This window comes from Notamacropus eugenii, chromosome 2, assembly GCF_028372415.1.
Source record: "Notamacropus eugenii isolate mMacEug1 chromosome 2, mMacEug1.pri_v2, whole genome shotgun sequence".
In the NCBI taxonomy this organism is placed as follows: domain Eukaryota; kingdom Metazoa; phylum Chordata; class Mammalia; order Diprotodontia; family Macropodidae; genus Notamacropus; species Notamacropus eugenii.
The window spans coordinates 326,972,182-326,992,836 of NC_092873.1; the positions used below are offsets into that span (position 1 = coordinate 326,972,182).

The 20,655-nt window shown below is 37.8% G+C and overlaps 1 protein-coding gene across 2 annotated transcripts in view; it reads left to right on the top strand.

Annotated features, from left to right (window-relative positions):
- Positions 1 to 8,401: 8,401 nt before the first annotated feature.
- The window catches only part of SLC16A3 (solute carrier family 16 member 3), a 62,348-nt gene continuing 50,094 nt past the window's right edge, over positions 8,402 to 20,655 (top strand). For both annotated transcript variants that reach the window (XM_072645403.1, XM_072645404.1), the window contains exon 1: positions 8,402 to 8,563. The gene's annotated coding sequence lies outside the window, so the exon portion shown is untranslated. The remainder of the gene's footprint in view (positions 8,564 to 20,655) is intronic.

Sequence of the window (20,655 nt, forward strand, 5' to 3'; positions counted from 1 at the left end):
AAAGAAATTGAGATATGAATATAACATAATATCATTACACCCTAACACATGACAAATATGAGAGAAATATGATAAAACATACATCAAATGATACATAGTAAAAGTAAATAGAACCAGTAAAAGAATATACATGATGCTTGAAATTATGTAAACAAAAAGAAAATTTTGCTGTTGAATAGCGTCTGACTCTTCATGACCTATTTGGGGTTTTCTGGACAAAGATACTAGGGTGGTTTGCCATTTCCTTCTCCAGCTCATTTTACAGATGAAGAAACTGAGGCAAGCAGGGTTAAATGACTTGCCCAGGAGCACAAAGCTAGTGTCTGAGACAGAATTTGAACCTAGCAGTGTGGCAAAAAAAATTATTTTCATTAGTACAAAACAAGGGAAGCTGGTCAGACAGTAGTTTTTTTTTTTCTGAAAAATGATTCAAGGGTCTTAGTGGACTGCTAGCTTGATATGAGTCAACATAGTGATCATGGAAGCCAAAAAAGCTAGGGCAATCTTGGACTAAGAGCTTCTTGAAATAGGGAGAAGATAGTCTCACCGTATTTGGTCCTGACCAGACCTTGTCTGGAGAATCAGTTCTGGGTGCCACACTTTTAAGAAGATTATTGAAAAGCTGGGGAGTGTCTAGAAGAAGGCAACCAGAATAGTCAAGAGTCTTGGAATTATAAGGGAAGGAAATGAAGGTTGTTGTTGTGTTTGTCCTTCATTCTTGAAGATGAACATGACATCAAGATCATGACATGACTTGCAGTTGACTTTGATTTGAATGAGGGAGGGCCATACAAGGTCACCAGCCCCACTTTCTTCTCCTGTGCCATCTGGATCCAGTGGCCAGATATTCATCAGGATGACTGGAGATGGCCCAGGATGCAATGTGAGACCCTGGCCATTTTAGGCTAAGGTCTTGTCAGATTCTTTTCTTTGATCTATAACATATGAAGATCAGTTGAAAGAGCTGAGCATATTTAACCTTGGAAGAGAAGACTTGGGCGAACGTGAAAGCTGTGTTCAAGAGTTTGGAGGCTTGTCATATGGAGGAGGGATTAGATTTACTCTGTTTGACTGAAGGGGAATGAACCCAGAGTAAAGGGTTGAAATTGCAATGAGGACGATTTGGATCTGATTTCTGGAAAAACTTCCTAATGAATTGAGCTATTGCAAAGTGAAATGAACTGCCTTGAGAAATGGTGAATTTTTTCTCCTTGGAAGTCTTCAGCAGAAGCTGGACTACCTTTTCGTAATAATGATGGTAGTAGCAGTAGCAGCAACAGCAGCTCACATTTATATAGCTCTTTAAGGTTTAGAGCTAGGTGATGTAGTGATAGGTCACAAGGCCTGGAGTCAAAAAGACTCATTTCCCTGAGTTCAAACCTGGCCTCAGACACTAACTAGCTATGAGACCTTGGAAAAGTCACTTAACCCTGTTTGCCTCAGTTTCCTTATATGGAAAATTAGCTGGAAAAGGAAATGGCAAACACTCTAGTGTCTCTGCCAAGAAAACTCCAAAATGGGGTCACAAAGAGTTGAACACAACTGAAGAATTATTGAACAATATATTAAGGTTTACAAAGTGCTTTTACAAATATTATTTCATTTGATCCTGGTAACCACCCAGGGACCTAGGTGCTATTATCTCTATTTTACAGATAGGTAAACTAAAGCACACAAAGGTTAAGAGGTTTCCCCAGGATCACACAACTAATAGATGTCTAATCCAGGATTTGAACTCACAACTTATTGACTCATATTGCAGAGGTGAGTGAGTCTTTTCATGTATGAGTTGGACTAAATGAGTACTAATGGTTCCTTGCAACTTTCAAATCTATGATTCTGTGATTCTGAGACAAAAGATGTATTCAATATCTTGCCAAACCCTCAAATGGAATGCATTTCTCCTTCAAGCATCGGCTCTGGTAGAAGTTCCTCCTTCAAACTTCTCCTGATTCTCCCTATCACATACCTCTAGTTCGTGATTTTCTTCATCCTCAGATTACCTTATATGATACTTATCTGAGATCATGTGTTCCATTAGAATGTAAGCTCTTTCTGGGCCGGAACTGTTTTACTTTTTGTTCTTTTGACCCCATTATCTTCCAACCTAACACATAGTAGGTATAAGTACAAACTAGGATCTTAAGAAATGTCTATTGAATTGAATTCTGTTTTGGAGACACAAATATTCCCTGAGACTAGTTTATTTATGGATTATCTATATATACCTATAAATTGTTTTGACAAGATCATGTGTCTGATTAGAGGGAGGGGCAAGAGGAAAAGATTAAGAGAAAGAAAAGGGTGAAATATTTGCTTGTGTAAATTAGATTAATCTTCTTAAAGAAACATAATTGAAGGAGGAAGGCTCTTTAGAGATCATCTAGCCCAATGCTGTCATTTCACAAGTGAGGAAACTGAGCACCAAAGAGGAAGTAACTTATTCAAGATTTAGTAAATGATGAAAGGGGAAGGGATGATGACTTACATCTCAGAAGTCCTAGGACTCTTTCCATTACGCAAATCTGTTCAATGACAATTGTGAACTCTACTTATCTCTCCTCTGAACTCTTACAGCACTTAGTATTTATATGCTACTCTAGAACTTCATTTCCCTCCTGGCTACACTCATTTCTTTGGATTTCTCCATGCCATTTTGACCCAGGAGCCTCTTCATTGGGAAATCTCATTATCTTTCAAGAACCAATTATCTTTGGTACTCATAAGTCAGTATCCTCTTCCCCTTTGGTCTGAAGAGAGAAAGCATGAGCTCCAAAACCTTCACTTAAGTTGAGAACCCAGCAAAACCATATCTTCATTTCTTGGTCTACTCTGGTATGATTCAGAATCTTGTTTGGACAAATATCAGACATTCTTACAACTCTGCTATTATGTTTGTACGATGTCACAGGATGCCAGGTTTGATGAGGATGGTGTTTTTGATTTTCAAATTTAACAGTGGTGGATGTTGTACTGAGGAATAGCTGTCTTCTTAGGGGCTGAGCCACACATACTCTGGGGAATGGCTTTCTCCTCTAGTGATTCTCTTAGGTTCTCTCCTTTGAAGAGCTAACTTTTTCTTTAAAACTAAGCCCAAGAAACTGGTAACTGCCCCATTCACTGTGGTTGACTCATTTACGTAGAGAAACCAGTAAAAGTATTCCTTTTGGCCTGGTAGCAATAAAAATAAATCAACAATTCTATTGGCTATCTCTGAGCTTTAAACCAGAGATCTCTCATGGAAAAATTTGTGGTTTTAAATCTCCTCTCCTAAGTCCTCCTAATTTCTCCCTCTTAATTGGCATTTCATCCTAAATTTTAGTATTTAACAGCTCTATCCCATTTGCCAAGTTTAAGAGAAAAATGAAACCTTCAAATACAAAAGGGTAAACAAAGATTTAAGAAACATAAATAAACCTTCCCTAGTCCAGGGGAGGATACCAGACTCAAACCCTCTTGGACGAGCCCTGAACACGTGGGGATTTTATATTTCACCTCTTTTATTCTTCTCCTCCCCTATCAGGGTTAGTTTTTTTTTCTACTACTTCCTTTTCCTTCTTTGACTGAGATTTGACACCTGCTCCCCAAGATTTAAAATAAAAACAGGTCAACCAGCCAACGTACCCTCAGTTAAACCTGCAGAGGTTAAAGGAGGGAACCCTGAAAATGAAATCTTTTGTCCCTCTTGCTTTCTATGCTGTTCAATGGGTGTGATTAACTGATTTCCAAAAATATTTCTGCTGATTTAAATAAATAATAATAAATAAATAATAAAATATCAAACCATAAAAATAGAATCTGGGTTTGATTGTCATGTGTCACAAGAATGTTGGCATCCAGGCAGGGCATGTTCATTTTGTGCCCAGACTCTTGGAAGCTAAACACTTGAGCTGAGGAGTCCTGGGTAAGAATGTACCCAGGAAAGGACATGGGTCACAGGCAGAAGGTGTAAGTGGCAGGTGCTGAATGATAGATTGTAACTAGATATTCTTGTAATTCTATAAGCCAATAAATTACTAGGTTCTGCCTCTCTCCCCCTATATATGTAGTGCAGAATTGGAGGCAAGGGAAGCAAGGGCAGGGTCCTCTCTCTGGGTCCACAGCTGTCCTTATTTCTGTAAAAATGAGGAGTAGTCCAAGAGTGTCAAACTCAAATAGAAAGAGACCCTTGGTGGGTGCATGTTGAATTAGAAAACTACAAATTAACATTATCTATGTTGTACTGCATTTGTTCTTCATTTTGTTATATATTTTTTAATTACACATAAATCTGGTTGGGGCAGCATTATGACTTTTGCAAGAGAATTTGATATCTTTGACCTAGAAGATCTAAGGTTCCAGAAACTAAGTCTAACCTTGAATCTGCATTTCTAATCTAATCCATGTAAGGGGTGAGTGTTTTGCCCATGTAGATTTTGTGTGTCCATATGGATCTGTCTAGATGCAGATTGTAGGAAGGTATGAATAGGTATCCCTAAAGTCTTCTCTACCCACTTTAATTCTTATTAGAAGGGGAAGCAGGAGATTGGTGCCAGAAAGTGGTCAGTCTGATCTCCTCAAGGAGAAGAGTTGCTAGGTTAGAAATATCTATCCATTCCCCTAAATATCATTAATCTAGGGAAGATAATTTTAGGTTCAAGCTGCACTCCTGATTATACCTTAAGGAAGATGGAATGCCCCAAGTTACACACACTCACACACACACACACAACTCTCTCTTTGTCTCTGTTTCTGTCTCAACTCCCTTTCCACCAAATGTCAGTTCCACAATGAACATACAAATAGTAAATAAACCTATTTTTCCAAGCTCATAGCAAACATAAATTAGAGAAAAATATATATATATATCTGACAATACTCAGTAATCCCAGCTCAGCTAAAGCGTCCTATATCTCATCCCAGAAGAAATTCTTCAAAATCTCCAGTGTAGTGAGCTAGGGATAGAGACATGATTAAGATGCCAGGTCTTCTACATGTTGACTTCTCCTCAGAGTCTTTCTTTCCCTTTAGGGACCTGAAGAGAGTCTGGAACTATGAAGCTGAAAACCGGGAGACCGGGGCCTCTTTTCTTCCTCAAGGTCTTGCTAATTTCCCTTTCATACAAACATGGAGTTGAGTAACCAATCTCTCCCAATGAGGAGAATCTTCTTGAGGATTACATCCACAATTTTTAATCACCTTAAAAATTCAACAAATCTTTGTTGAGTACCTATTGTATGCAGAAGTTTTACTGAGTAGATAAACTGAAGAAATATGCAATATATTTAGCTGTAGGGGTTGTTAACTTAAGAGGGGAGCTCATGAACTTGAATGGGAAATATAAATGTATATGTGTACATAATATAAAATAGCTTTATTATCCCATGTATTTTATTTTATTATTTTGAAGAGGAGTCTATAAGCTTTACCAAACTGCTAAAATGGTCAGAAAGGAGGAGAAAGAGGAGGAGGAAGAGGAAAAGGAGGAAGAAGAGGAAAAGGAAAAGGAAAAGGAAAAGGAGGAGGAGGAGATGAAGAAGAAGAAATTCGTTAAGCACTCTATGACTATATGCTAGGAACTATGCCAAGTGTTGGACATACAAATACAAAAAAAACAAGACTGTCCCTGTTCTCAAACAGTTTTACACTTTAATAGAGGAAGGTAAAGTTCAAGTCAACAAGTATTTACTAAGTGCTTACTGTGTTTCAGGCACTATGCTAAATTCTGGAAATACATTTCTATTCCAGAAAGAAAGACAGTCTCTGTCCTCCGTCCTTTGTTCTAATGGGGGATATAAAGAAGGTAACTGGGTCCCTGATTTGAAGAAGTTCAAGAGAGTCAGGAGCACAGACATGGTTCCCCTTGCATGTCCTCCTCAAAATGATGGTTATGGGAGAAATCAGCTAATCAGCGACTTCACGTACTGGGAGTCCTTACAGTGGTTTGTAATATTCAGTTATTCAATATGAATCCTACCCAGATAGTCTTCCTTTTCCTTCCATACCCATTGATTGGCTGGGGCTTGTTACCTTGATTTTACTCAAATGACAAATTAACCTTGCCCTAACACGTATATTGCATAAGCATTGCAGGAACCGGGTCAACAAATGGGTAAAGCACAATGTTTGGAAGGACAACTAGATGATAACATGACCTCTAGGAGAACTATAGGGTTCAACATCCCAAGGCCCATTAAAGTCCACCTGACTTATCCAAAGCTGAGGTAGGCAAACGATACTCAAAAAAGGACAGTTCAGGATCCTCAGTTGAGGATTTGAGCACATGCATATTGGATTGACAATTTTCCAGCATCACATTGGTGTGGAGGAGAAAGAAAGAGAGAGAGAGAGAGTAAGAGAGAGAGAGAGAGAGAATAATAGATAGGTATATACACCCACATTTGTATATGTGTGTATTTTTGCGTATGTTTGTGTCTAATATAGGCCTCTTTTAACATATAGTCTGTTTCACACTGGCAAATTTGCAGGTGGTAAGGAGAAAGTTAAAGAGACCTATTAGATTACATTAGACTATATTGCCTCTTAGCATTCCCACAGTCTTTCAGCTGGATAAATTTTTACCTTGTAGAGGAGATGAAGCTTTGAATAGCTTATTTGAATATATGAAAAGGCCAGTAGAGACACTGAACTCCCTTCCCTAAGATTGCCTCTGTACCTTTCCCCCATCACTCGTTTGCACTATGACTAAGGAGATCCTTAGAGTTTAAAACAAACAAACAAACCAAAAATGAGGCAATTCTAAACACTAGAGATGTTTGTCGATTAGTGAACAATTGACCATTACCTGGTTACACCTTAGTCTGCAAAGGTAAAGATTTGAAGAATGCACTGGATATTCACCATTAGTTAGGTCATTCCTTAGAGGAGGTATCATATGTATGCATGTGTATACACATACATATATACTTATGTATCTATATATGCATATATACCTTCATAGATTCACACATTTATATAATATTCTCAGATTTCTAATAAAAACATTTGGTATTTGAAAGCAAATATATTTGTTCTTTTCTGTATCAGAAACTTATATAAGAATTAACAAGCAGAGGCAAAGGCATCCTAGTACATGCTGGAAATATTAAGATAAAAGCCAGTCTTTTCTTTTCCAAGGGTGGTTGGGAGGTGGGATGACTGGTACATGACACAGGAACATAAGAACTATAAAACATAGGTAGTAATGGAGATACAAAATGCTCTAGAAATATTTGAGGATAGAAAATAGTTTCAGATGGAGTTGGTTATGGTGATGGTAGGTCAGGGTACCTCAGCGAGGTGGTACATGGGATAGCATACTGGACCTAGAGTAAGGAAGACCTGAATTAAAATCCAATCTTTGACACATATTAGCTATGTGACCTTGGACAAGTCTGCTTTCTTCTGTCTACCTTAGTTTCCTCATGTATAAAATGGACATAAAAACAACACTATCTCCCAGGGTTGTTGTAGGGATCAAGTGAAATAATAATTATAAAGTGCTTACCCCAGTGCCTGGTACATAGTAAGTGCTATAGAAAATGTTAGTTGTTAGCATTATTATTTAAGATTTTTGACCAAGTGAGTGATATAGTCAGATCTGGGCTTTGAAAAAACTATTTTGACAGTTGTATGAAAGATATATTGGAGAAAGAAAAGTCTGGAGATAGGGAGGCCAATTTAGGAGGCTATTATAATAGTCCAGCTGAGAAGTGATGAAAGTTGGAACTAGTGTCATGGCTGTTTAAGAAGAGAAAAAAGGGAATAGATGCTAGGGAGATGTTGGAGATAGAATTAAGAAGGTTTGGCAACTGGTTGGCTGTGGTGGGTAAGGGAAAGGACAAAGTCATGGATTTAAACTTAGGTATCTGTGAGGAAGGTAGTATCCCATAGGAAGTTTGGAGGAGGGGTGAGTTTAGGAATTCGGGTTTGGGTATGTCATATTTAAGGTGTGGAGAGGGTGTCAAAATGGTGTCCAGCCAGCGGTTGGGGATATGGGACCAGAATTCAGAAGAGAGATAATTGAGTTTTGGGAATTATTTATCTGATCATTGAACCCCTGGTTGTTAAAACAATCTGCAACAGAGGTACATTTCTGGTTGATAGTCCCAGGACACAGAACCTTACCTTGAACCCTGTCTTTCCTTCTATACTGCCTCTAAAGCAACTTCTTTGACTAACTCCTTCTTCCACATGGCACCTTCCCCATGTCATTGTGGTGGAGTTTTGTGTAGTTTATGGAAGGCAGAATGTAGTTTGATGAGACATGGAAGGTGGAATTTGGTGTGGTTGGGATGGCATGGGTTAGATCTCATAGTGGGATGTGCTGAGTAAATAGTTTGTATAATTGTGCATCTCCCCATTTTCTGCCAATGGAACCTGGGTCTGAAGCCCAAGAACTATAGCAAAAAGAACCTATAGCATTGCTATGACAACAGCCAGCCCTTAGACCGTTGGAAGTGATTGCCCCATTGGAGCTCAAACACAGTAGTCAGTAGTCCTTCTATCAAGACCAAGAGAAACTTAAGGAGAAGTAAAGCCAAAAATGTCACAACTACTTCTGTGAGCCTAGTTTTAGAATAAGGTACTGTTTTATCCCCTTAACATGTTTGTAGGATTTGGAGATGGAGGGCAGTCACTACCAAGTTGCTGCCATGGCAGTGGCTAAAGGGACATTAAAGTGATGAGTACTTTAGCTAGACAACAAGAGGAGATAAGAGAAAGGTAATACATATTTGTTATTAAGTGCCTACTATGCACCAGGCTTTGTGCTAAGCATTTAACAGATATTATTTCACTTAATCTTCATAGCAACCCTAGGGGGCAGGTGCTATTTATTACCCCCATTTTACAGTTACAGAAACTGAGGTGGACAGAGGTTAAGTGCATTGCCCAGGGACACATAGCTAGTTAACTGTCTGAGGACAGGTAAGAACTAAGTCTTCTTAACTCTGGGCCCAGTGATCTATCCACTGGGTCACCTTGCTGTCCACAGGGGAAAGAAAAAGTGCAAAGTGTCAGAGAATAGTACAGAAGAGAAAGAGGTATATCAAATATACCCCTAATCCTAATTCTGCCTCCCCTCCCCCATCTTAAGATTATCCAGTTGTCATCTGGGGAAGTTTGATCCTGAAGTACAAACACTGTGTGTCAGATTGGTGACAGTTGTGACTTGTCTATTAAGTTCTCTCCACCATAGCCAGAGACCTTAAGTCCAAGGAAAGAGGTGAGGGGAGGCAGTGTTCTCCCTTCTGGGGAAACTGCCTCCTGGTCTGACCTGGGTATTATATGTGTTAAGAAACCTTTTCTATCTGGTAATAAGAATATGAACTTCTACCTTATATTATACATATGTATTCTGTTCATATATTTATGAATATATTAAATACTCATATATTTATGAATAATATATAAACATATTTATTCTATTTATATATTTATGAATATATGTAAATATACATAAGCATATATTTATGAATAATATATGTATAAACATATATTCTATTAATATATTTCTGAATATATGTAAACATGCACCTACATATTTAATAATAATACATACACACAAATATACATGTATATTCTATTCATATGCATTCTATTCCTTCTTTTGCCCTACCCTTCACCCCTATTACACTATCTAAGAAGGCATTTTTTAAAATGACATCTAAAAAGAAATCCTGCCCAGCCCTCCACTTTAGAACATGTGTAGGTACTCTGTGACTGCTCCCACACAGGGGAAAAAGCAGCAGGTGCTTCCCAGAGCTTACGACTTAATAGTATGAATGTCTCGTACGTCCAAATACACCTTTAGACCTGTGGGTCAAGAAACGACACTACAATTGGTAAGAAACAGATTTTATCGACCCAAGATGAATGCTGATGGCACTAAGAAGGGTGAAACTTGTGTCAGATGTGTACAAACAAAAACATTATCAACTCATGCTGCATATTTGGAGAATATATAGAAGGCCTTTGGAATTTGACTATATTTCCTGTCTGTTTCTGGATAGTAAAAATACATCATATCTTAATGGTTACTCGCCATTCACCAGGTATATATATATACATATATATATGTATAAATATTTATATATGTATATTTAGATGTTTATAGAAATATTTAATATTTCATTAATACATATATTTAAATATAGAATAAATATATTCTTAGTCAGAAACCAAAGTGTTGCTGGGCAAAGTATTTTTCATTATATGGAGTCTCTGCCAGGATTCACTCTGACCAAGATAAAAACTTTGAGAGCGAGCTACTCAAGAAAATGTTAACCTTGGCAGGTGTCAAACAGTCTAGATCTACTCTTTACTTTCCACAAGCTGACTCCCAATCTGAAGGTTTTAACCTTTAGCCACACACTGTTGATGTTTCTGGGAACTCTGGGAACAAAAAATTTCATAGGAGTCAATGTGTGTCATTTCTAGAACATGCACACATGTTGATTCTATGTTCTTTTACACTACACTTGCTTATGTCTGGGCAAAGTCATGCCTACCTATCAACTTGTCTTTTGGAAAATCAGTTGAAGGTAGTGATGCAACCATTCACCATCAGAACATTTCTCACTTGAGAGAAAAGTTGAAAGAAGCTTACTGGCTAATCACAGCTTTTAGTTCAGAGAAGTTAAAATAGAAACTAAAGATAAAATGATGCTAGAATACATTGTCAAGAACTTACCAAGGATTTTTCCATTTTGTTCTGATCCTTTTTTTACAACATGACTAATGTGGAAATATGTTTAATATGATTGTATGTGTGCAACCTATATCAGATTGTTTGCCCTATTGGGGTGGAGGGAAAGGAGAAGAGGGGGAGAGAAAGAAGTTTGGAACTCAAAATCTTACAAAACTGAATACTGAAAACTTTTTTTTACATGTAATTGGAAAAAAGTAAAATACTATTTAAAAAAAAAAAGACTTTATCAAGGAGACAGAGTTTTGTTGAGAAATCTGGCATCAGAGGGGTGCATCAATCAACTCACCAATGGAATAGAATATAAACACATTTCTCAAGTGCCTACCATGTGGAAGCACTGTGCTAAGGTGCTTAGGATAAAAATAGAATAAAAAAAGTTTTCAAGGGGCTCACCTAAGTGGGGAAGATATTACATAATGGAATGTTCATGTTTATGTTAATTCATGGCAGATGGAAAAACCAGTTAACATTTAGAGAGAGAAAATGACAGGGCAGGTGACAAGACCCAGAGCATTTGGGGGTTTGGGACAGATGGTCAATAACCCGCCAAGAGCATAATGTTTATTATTTAAAGTGGAGTGAGGCTCTGAAATATCTGCAGTCAAGGGAGAGATCTGGAGGGCCCAGCAATTGGCATTGGGCACCCTGAACCTAATGGGAAATTAGCACTTGAGCAATGGGGGTCAGTTAAGAAAGGGAAAAGTCAGTGATTCCTCTTAGTGGTAGCAGGTCTTGCAGATCTCTTTGCTGAACATTGCTGGTTTGGAGGAGTGATAGGTAAAGATTTTTTGCTCCCTGCCTTGGGGTCAATGGAACTGATTATTCGATGGTGGTGGGAAGAAGAAGGAAAGGTCCTCATGTCTCTGAAGTGGCAGTGGCTGATCCAGAAAAACTAACCCATAAAGAGTTGAGAAACTGTAACTTGACTATTTACAAAATAACCCCAGAAAATAGAGGGATCCTTATTAAGACTATTCACCATAACCACCTGTTGATCATAGCAGGGTTGGGCTTTCCAGTGATGGAAACCCACCTCAGCAAATGCTGATTAAGAGAAATCATCCACCAGTCATACAAAAGCTCTGTGAACCAATGATGGAGGCTGAAATTGATGTTTCTAGTGAAGGAGATATTGAGTATTATAGGGCAAAAGAGCTGAGCTGATAAGTAACTCTTTTCTTAACTAGAATTGCTCTTAGGGTACAGATGTAACTCACAGTACAAATAACCTGAGAGTCAACAGCCCAGGTCTAACTGAATACGTTCATAGTGATCCTAATGGTCAGATACTAATGGCCATCTATTAATACAGGAAAGGAGCAGAAAAATCACCCAGAGATAAAGGAACTAGATCCTTTAGACCAGAAAGTACACTAATTTATGATTCTACAATTCATCCTAGTGAAAGAGTCCCACATGTTTATAGGGGACAGTATTAGAGATTGCCTATGCAAAATGTGTTTTGAAAGTAATTTCATAAATTTGGAACTATGCCCAAAGGCAATCAACCCATGCATAACCTTTAGTCCAGCAACACCACTACTAGGTCTATATCCCAAAGATAAAAAAAAGGAACAGGACTTACATGCACAAAAATATTTGTAGCAGCTCTTTCTGTGGTGGCAAAGAATTGGAAATTGAGGGGATGCCTACCCATTGGAGAATGACCAAACAAGTTTTGGTATATGAAGGTAATGGAATGAATACTATTGTGCTATAAGAACTGATGAGCAGGTGGATTTCAGAAAAACTTGGAAAGACTGACATGAACTCATTTAAAGAGAAGTGAGCAGAACCTAGAGAATATTACACATGGTAACAGCAATGTTGTACGTTCTTCAACTGTAAAGAACTTAACTCTTCTCAGCAAAACAATGATGAAGGACTCACGATGAAAAATCCTATCCATAGCCAGAGAAAGAACTGATGGAGCCTGAATGCAGATCAAAGAACACTATTTTTACTTTATTTTTGTGTGTAGTTTTTTCCTTTTGGTCTGTTTCTTTCACAACGTGACAAATATGGAAATATGTTTTAAATTCTTAATGCCCAGAATTTTTGCTATTATAATAGGACATCTTATATATGTTTAAAATTCTTACCTGTTTTAGGGAAGAGATGGGGAGGGAGGGAAGAAGGGAGGAAATTCGGAACTCAAAACTTTTTTTAAGTGAATGTTAAAAATTGTCTTTACGTGTAATTGGAAAAAATAAAATACTGTTTAAAAAAGCATATTTATTGCTGCTAATTTATTGTTGTTAATTATTCCATGTTTGAATATGCTTGTTTATTATTTTGAACTTATGTTTATTTTATTATGTTTTGTGTTATGTTCCTATGATAGTAGTGGTTTTCAATTGTTTTGATCAATTTTTATTGATGCCAATTATCACAGTTTTTTTTAAACATGGGCCTGTAGACAGAGTTATTGTTACAGCTAGCTGTAAATTTATGGTCATAGGGCAGAGACAAAGCAAGGACAGGAAGAGATATTTGCCAAGGGCACAAATCAATGCTTATTCTAATTTTTTAAAACCAGGAGCAAATAACTGATTACATCTATATGAAAGTATCATATGAACAATAAATTCTGAAGACTGAGCAGATACGAACAAAGTCGTGTTGAAATTCAACAAAACTAAAAGCTAATCCGACTCATTCACTGTTGTATGATTCATAATCCTCTCAGTATAGCATGGTAATTAGGTATAACAAACAGGAAGTACAGTTGCTCATACAAATAACTGTCAGTATAGTATATCAAGAGTTATTCATCTTTTTTGTATCCTTGGACCCCTTTGTCAATCTGATAAAGTCTATTGACCCCTTTTCAGAATTAGGTTAAATTCATAAAATGGAACATAGGATCATAAAGAAAAACAATTACATAGAAAAATAAAAATATATTTTAGAAAATATATTATCAAAGTATCAAATCTATCAAAATCTATTTTATCAAATACCAAAATATATTATTATCAAAAATATTTTTAGAAAAACAAGTTCCTAGACCCCAAGCTAAGAACCTTTGTAATCTATATGGACACACATTTTTTGCTTTGTTTTTTTTTCACATACTTATTCTTCCTGTAATATCTATAATTAGCACCCAAAGTTTTCTGTTATCCAGCATTCCATTTAATCAGCATTACACACATGTAAACACTGATCTGACTCCATAACTTCCACAATATCCTCCTTTGCCTTAGCTAATGGTAGTGGCTAATGTTCCTGTTTTCTCATATGGTCCCATTCTGCCAGATGTCTCTGGCTTTCCTTTCATTCCCTACTGAAGGGATCCTTGAGCAAATTTTGAGCATCTCTTTGGAGCCTTGTTCCAGGTATTCTGAATGCTAGATGTCCTATTACAATAGTAAAAATTCTGAACCTTAAGGCTACGAATTGCTGTACAAGGGAGATAGTGTGAGTAATATGCTGGGACAAGAGGTAAGAGGAGGGAAAGGGTAGATCCAGGGCCAGAATCTACAGAGACAATGGACTCTGAATTCTGCCCTCCTTTCAGGAGGTAGGTAAGAATAGATGGATTGGTTAGGTATAGTTCTGTCTTGGTATTATCAAGGAAACCTGGTTGCTGTTTGACCTTCATTTTCAAAGAGGACCAATGATATCATACAGCGATGTCTTAATTTATGTGAGGATTGGATTTAAGTGAGGCAGAGTTACACAAAGTCATCAGACTCACTCGCTCATCCAAAGACCTCAAAGCCCAGGGGGAAACAAAAATCAAGATAACTGGTGATGCCCTGGAATGCAGTAGATGACCTTGTGTCTCTCAGCCTCACATAATTGCTGCCTGCTTGACCCTGGACAAGCCACTTGACTCTGTGAGCCCTAGTTTTCTCAGTGAGGGCACTGGACATCCCACTTTGGCTCTTTTTATTAATGACAAACTCCAAGACCTGGACTGTATGGGTGGATCCTGAAAACCCTTGTCAACTGTAGGCCCCCAAGGTAATGATTTTTCATCTTCCTTCTCCTTTTGGTTCTCCTCTCATCTCCAAGCCTTCCTCCAGTTCAGGATGCTTATTTCTATTTCCTAAAATCTGTTCAAACTTTTTGTTCTTAAGCCAGCAATTATAATAAATGTGACTTACTCATGCTTTGTCAATCTATGTGTATTCCTACACTGGAAATTATTCTCACTGGAGATCTGGGGGTTCAAGATGAAAAAGAATTATTGATTTATTTTTACAGATTTCCAGTGTAGAGAAAGAAAAAACTTACACTTGATCCCTGTAGGCAACAAAAAAAGTATGTCATCTGTGACTGGTGAGTAGGTGATTAAGAAGGATTGACAATCTTTACTCAACAAGCTTAGAAGCACAAAAATGCAACTAGTACAAATTTGTGTGGAGATAGGTTTCTCTGATGTTTTTTTCTACTTTGTAATTTGTTTCTTCTTATTCTTTTTAAGCAAGATTTTCCAGCATATCTTCTACAAGTATTAAAGATATTCTTTGTCCTTCATCCCCATTACCTCTTGCCTCTTCCAGATTCTTGCTCTGTCAGTCATTATATCTTTTACCTTTAATCTTCACTTCTATGGATTCCTTCTCAACTGTCTACAAATATATTCAGTTGTCTCTAATTTTTAAAAAAAGGTATTTCCTTGATCCTTCTACTTTATCCATATTTGTGTGTTTGTCCTTCGTTGCCGAAGAAGATCGTGACATCAGAGAAATAACGATATGACTTGCATTTGACTTTGTTTTGAGTGAGGAAAGGCTGTGCAGCTCACCAGCCTCACTTCTTCTCCAGAGCCATCTGAATCCAGTGACCAGATATTCATCAGGATGACTGGAGATGACCCAGGATGAGACAATTGGGGTTAAGTGACTTGCCCAAGGTCACACAGCCAGTGAGTGTCAAGTGTCTGAGGTGAGATTTGAACTCAGGTTCTCCTGACTCCTGCACTGGTGCTCTATCCACTGCACCACCTAGCTGCCCCTTTATCTACACTAGGAACTACTTGGAAGATAGAACATAAATGTTGTTATTTCTATAAGCACTAATTTAAACTGAAGGCAGCACACCTTATGGAAAGGAGAACTCCAATACACGCAAGGAGGAAGGAAGAAAAGAGCAGACAAAAATTACAAAAAAGAAGATGTTTTGTAGAAGTCTCTGTGTCAGATCTAAATGAAAGGTAAACTCTTCATAACTGGCAATACTTGAATGATCTGTGATTTCCTACAACTATGTAGATTATGGCCCATGTGCATACCTACTCATTCTGTGTGTCCAAATAAAAAGATGTTGCATTCTTCATTTTGGACACAAGCCAGTCAGAGACAATTTTACTAATTAAACATACTTTAAGCAACACCCAGGTTTCAAACTTGGAGAAGTTTTCATAACACTCTCTTAATTCGTCAAGAAAATACTGTTGTGGTTGTTCATCCTTCATTCTCAAAGAGGATCTTGAGGGGAATGTCTTGACTTGTATGTGAACTGGATTTAAGTGAGGCCAATTTACATAAAATCATGAGCCTCATTCTCTTCGTCAGAGTCATCAAAGTCCAGTGGCAAGACAAAAGTCAAGAGGACGGAGGGTAGCCCAGGATGTAATGGGGTGACCTTGGCCCTTCTAAATTAAGGTTTTTCTCAGTTTTTCTGAAGCAATGCACATTAAATGACTAAGGGATAGATAAGAATTGGGACAAAAGATGGCCCAATTTATTATCTTCAAAATATCTATTTGGGAGAGGAAGACTCAAAATTTTTGGCCAAAATAGAAAACAATTGCTATTTACAGAAGAAATTAATGATGATGCTGAATGCCTGAACAAGGGGCAGAGTTGGTTTAAGAACTTTGGAGAAGAGAAACATTCTTCATTCCTGCTTTTAGAGTGAGACATGCATGGTCTAGACTCTTCAAAGGATTGACTTCAGAAGGGAGAGAGACATGTCTTGCTGACATGTAAGGAGAAGCAGGCTCTTTAATATGTCCCTGATTTCCAGTTTGTCTCCCTAGAGATTTCAGGGAATTTCTCCTTGGGAGAGATCAAGGTCTATCTCTTGGTTGAGTGGGATCTCAACTAGCTAAAAGTTCGTTCATACCTGATATATTCTAATCTATAGAACTCCAATGTTTGTTTGCTATATGTTTAGATAGGTTGACTTGCTAGTGGTCATTTGTGTTGGACATTTGTGTACCCACATTTTAGGAAAAAGTACAAGCTTGAGGTTACCCTCCCTGTTTAAAGCTACAACCAGCAATAAAAATCTTTATAGAGGCCAAGATGGTGGAGTAGAAGCAGGAATTCACTTGAACTCTCCCCAAATCACCTCCAAACAACTTTAAAATAATACCTCAAATTGCATTCTGGAGCAAAAGAACCAGTAAAAGGTTGTATGAAACAACTTTCCAACCCAAAACAGCTTAGGAGGTCAGCAAGAAAGATCTATCTCACGGGGTGGTGTTTGGCCTGGAATGCGATGCACGCTGAGCTGCCGTGCCAGCCTCAGACTGCATCAGTGGTAGCAACAGCTTCAAGAGCTCTCAGTATGCAGTCAATAAGGGGAGGTGGACAACTGGTCAGAAAAGGATTACAGGGATCCTTTGCTGGCCCTGGGTTCAGGACCTTGTTGAATTGCCCATATGCAGTTCTGAGTCACAGTCTCAGGGTGAAGAGGAGCTTCACGTCCCTTCTTCTATTCTTTTCCAGGAAAGAATTAAAGTGTCTTTAGGAGAAGAAAGGCAGGGTAAGGTTCCTGACATATCCATCCATGCCTTCCCTCAAGATACATTAAGACAACCCATATGAATATACACATCTTATATGAGCAGTGCACAAATTACACATTTTCCTGCATTCTCCAAGCTTTTTTTCTACTAAGAAAGAAAAATGTTTTAACAGAAAGAAGATTTTTTAACATAAGTAATTTTGAAGATCCAATTATAAATAATAGTCTCTGAAGATTTATTAAGCACCTTCTATGTGCCAGGCACTGAAAACACTGGGGATATAAATACAAATAAAAAGAAAGATGATCTCTGGCCTCAAGGCGCTTATTATAACAGTGAAAGACAACACACACACACACACACACACACACACACACACACACACACACACACACACACCCTGAAAAAAGGGCCAGAGGAAAGAAAGAACCCAGTACATGATGGAGAAGTCCAACAAAGTCCAGAAGCAGTGCAACTGGAAGAGAAATGGGAGCAGACCATGAGGAGCTCCCCTCCTTAAATTAAGGTTTTGGATCTTATGACTGTGCCCTCTAGTGAGAGGGTCCAATCAGCGGGCCAGAGGATACTGAAGAGATGCGAGTACTGAGGTTGATTCGATCATGCAGGAAAATGAGATTTCCCAATGTGTAGAATTCTTGAACACAAAAATTTTTATACTGAAGGCTGAGCAAAGGTCCAAAGTTTAGGTAAGAATTTACTTACCATTTGCTTCATCAAATAGAGTAATAGTCACTAAATCATTTAACATGGTCAAGGGTGGAGATGGCAATTGCTTTGACTAGGTGAAGATATTTTCCATTCTAAATATAGTTACCACCCTTAATTCATTTTACAGTGCCTTAGAGTTCATTCTTAACCTTTTGCAACTTTGACCTCTTTATGCCAGAGATTTGTCAGAAAGACCTGAATTAACTCCAGATCCAAGCCAATTGCCTTTAGCCACCTTATTTTAGAACCTTTCCAGCAAGCCTTGGATTCTTATCACTCACTGCCAACCTCTGACTTTGCCCAGGGCCTTCTCTAATGCTCCAGAGACCACCCCTGAGCAGATAGACCTTGAACTGCCAACTCTTGACTCCTGTCTGAACTTTTCCAGGGCATAACTTTTCTTGGTCCTGATGACTATGCAGCAAATCTCCTGAGACTTTATAGGATGCAAAATCACTACCTGGTCCAAGCTTACCTCAAGGGAGGGCCTTGACAAGCTCAATCACCTGCCTTTGCCAATAACCTCTCTCAAGGCACTGATACTCTACTTGTACTCATTCCTAATGGTTGTCCTTCACGCACCCTCATACTTTCCTCATCTCAATGGTTCTGAACCTTGAAAACTTTCACCTCTCTATCAGGAGGTAGATAGAATGTTCTATCTATCTATCTATCTATCTATCTATCTATCTATCTATCTATCTATCTATCTATCTATTCATTAATCTTCTGGAATCCTGGTTGGTGATTCTGCTAATCAGAGTTCCTAAATATTTCCATGTTGTTTGACTTCAGAATATTGTTATTATTGTGTAAACTGTTCTCCTGGTTCTGTTCACTTCACTCGTCATCAGCTCGTCTTCCCAGGTTTCTCTGAAACCATCTCCATCATCATTCCTTATGGTACAATAGTATTTTTTCACATGTACATACCATAATTTGTTCAGTCATTCCCTAATTGATGGGAAACCATTTAGTTTCTAATACCTTGCCACCACATACACACAAAACAAGTATAAATATTTTGTACATCTTTAATTAGAGTTTGTTTTGCTCAGGACTAATATTTCCCTTAATCCTTCTCCTACTTTTCTCTTGAGTGAAATGTATTTCTGTATTCAATTCTGAGTGCGTGCATATCTTGTCCTGGAAGTGCCTAGCACATATTTCTTTCATGACATTTTTACTTCTTCCCTCTTTGAAGTTCCTCACAGGTTATATGTTGAAGCCTTCTCCCACCTACCATGTGCTTCTGCCTTTGGTATGATATTAAATTTTTATTTTGTGGAGATTACTGCATTCCATATCTCATCGCCATCTAGCAACACTGGCAAAATATTGGTATCCTTTGTATCTAGGATAAGCTTAAAGTTATTAAAAGAGATGACACTTCCCAAAGACAATTCAGACTAGTCTTCTCTTCCTGTTCAATGCTGAGCCCAACACTTCCAGATGCACTGTTTGACTATGATACATACATAGACACACACATATATACATATAATATATACTCCCCTACATTTATATGTATAATCAAGTTCTGTAGGTCGGCCATCCAAATGTACATATAATCAGGGCAATAGACATTCTTATTCCACTTTTCTCTGGGGATGGTCTTTTAAGTATTTACAGATCTTTTCCAGAAGGTTTTGAAATAATGGTGTTTCATGAAACTCACACAGTATTGTCTATAAACAGAACACCTAGAGCACTTCATCTTCCACAGATCATCCTTCTTCAGCTTGGACTCTGCATTGGATTTCCTCCATCATAGTGGCAAGTACCTTTGAGAGTACATGTTTCTATTTGATGATTAAAAGGTAATGCTTATGATTAAACCTGATATGTAGGATTAGATCGTCACTGAATGAAGTTATTTCTGTTGTTATATCTTTTAAAGAATCTTGAATGATTTTGGTTTATGGATGGCAGATACCTTGTTGGAAAACATCCATTTGAGGTAGCCTTTTACTCTACTTAATCCAATGTTTATCTTAGTTAACAAAGGAATGAAAAAGAATTTATTAAGTGGTTATGATGTGGAAAATGCTATGATAATTACTGGAGATGCAAACAGAAAAAAAAAGACAATCTCTGCTCTCAAAGAGCTCACATTCTAAAGGGTGAGACAACACAAATAACTACAAGAATAAGCAATAACAATAAGAAATAAGATATATGTTATAATATACCTAACATTTATGTTGAGAAGGTCTGAGATTTTCTCCATGATGTTTTTTTATCTTGCTCTCCTTCAGATTCCTTGCATATCAGTCTTTCAATGGCTTCATAATTATGTGTTTTCCAGCATGGCTTTCTTCCATATACATGGTCCAATCTGAGTGCTTTTCCTATTCTTATTCTCTTTAGGTCTATCATCTAGAACCGGGTTCCAACTATGCTTCACTCTGATCTCTGGCTGTCTCTTTAACTGCAATGCTTTCCACACCAAAACCCAATCTTAAGGACTTAACCTGTTCATACCTGGAATTCTCCCCTGTCCCAATGCCTTATGTCCAGTTCTGGA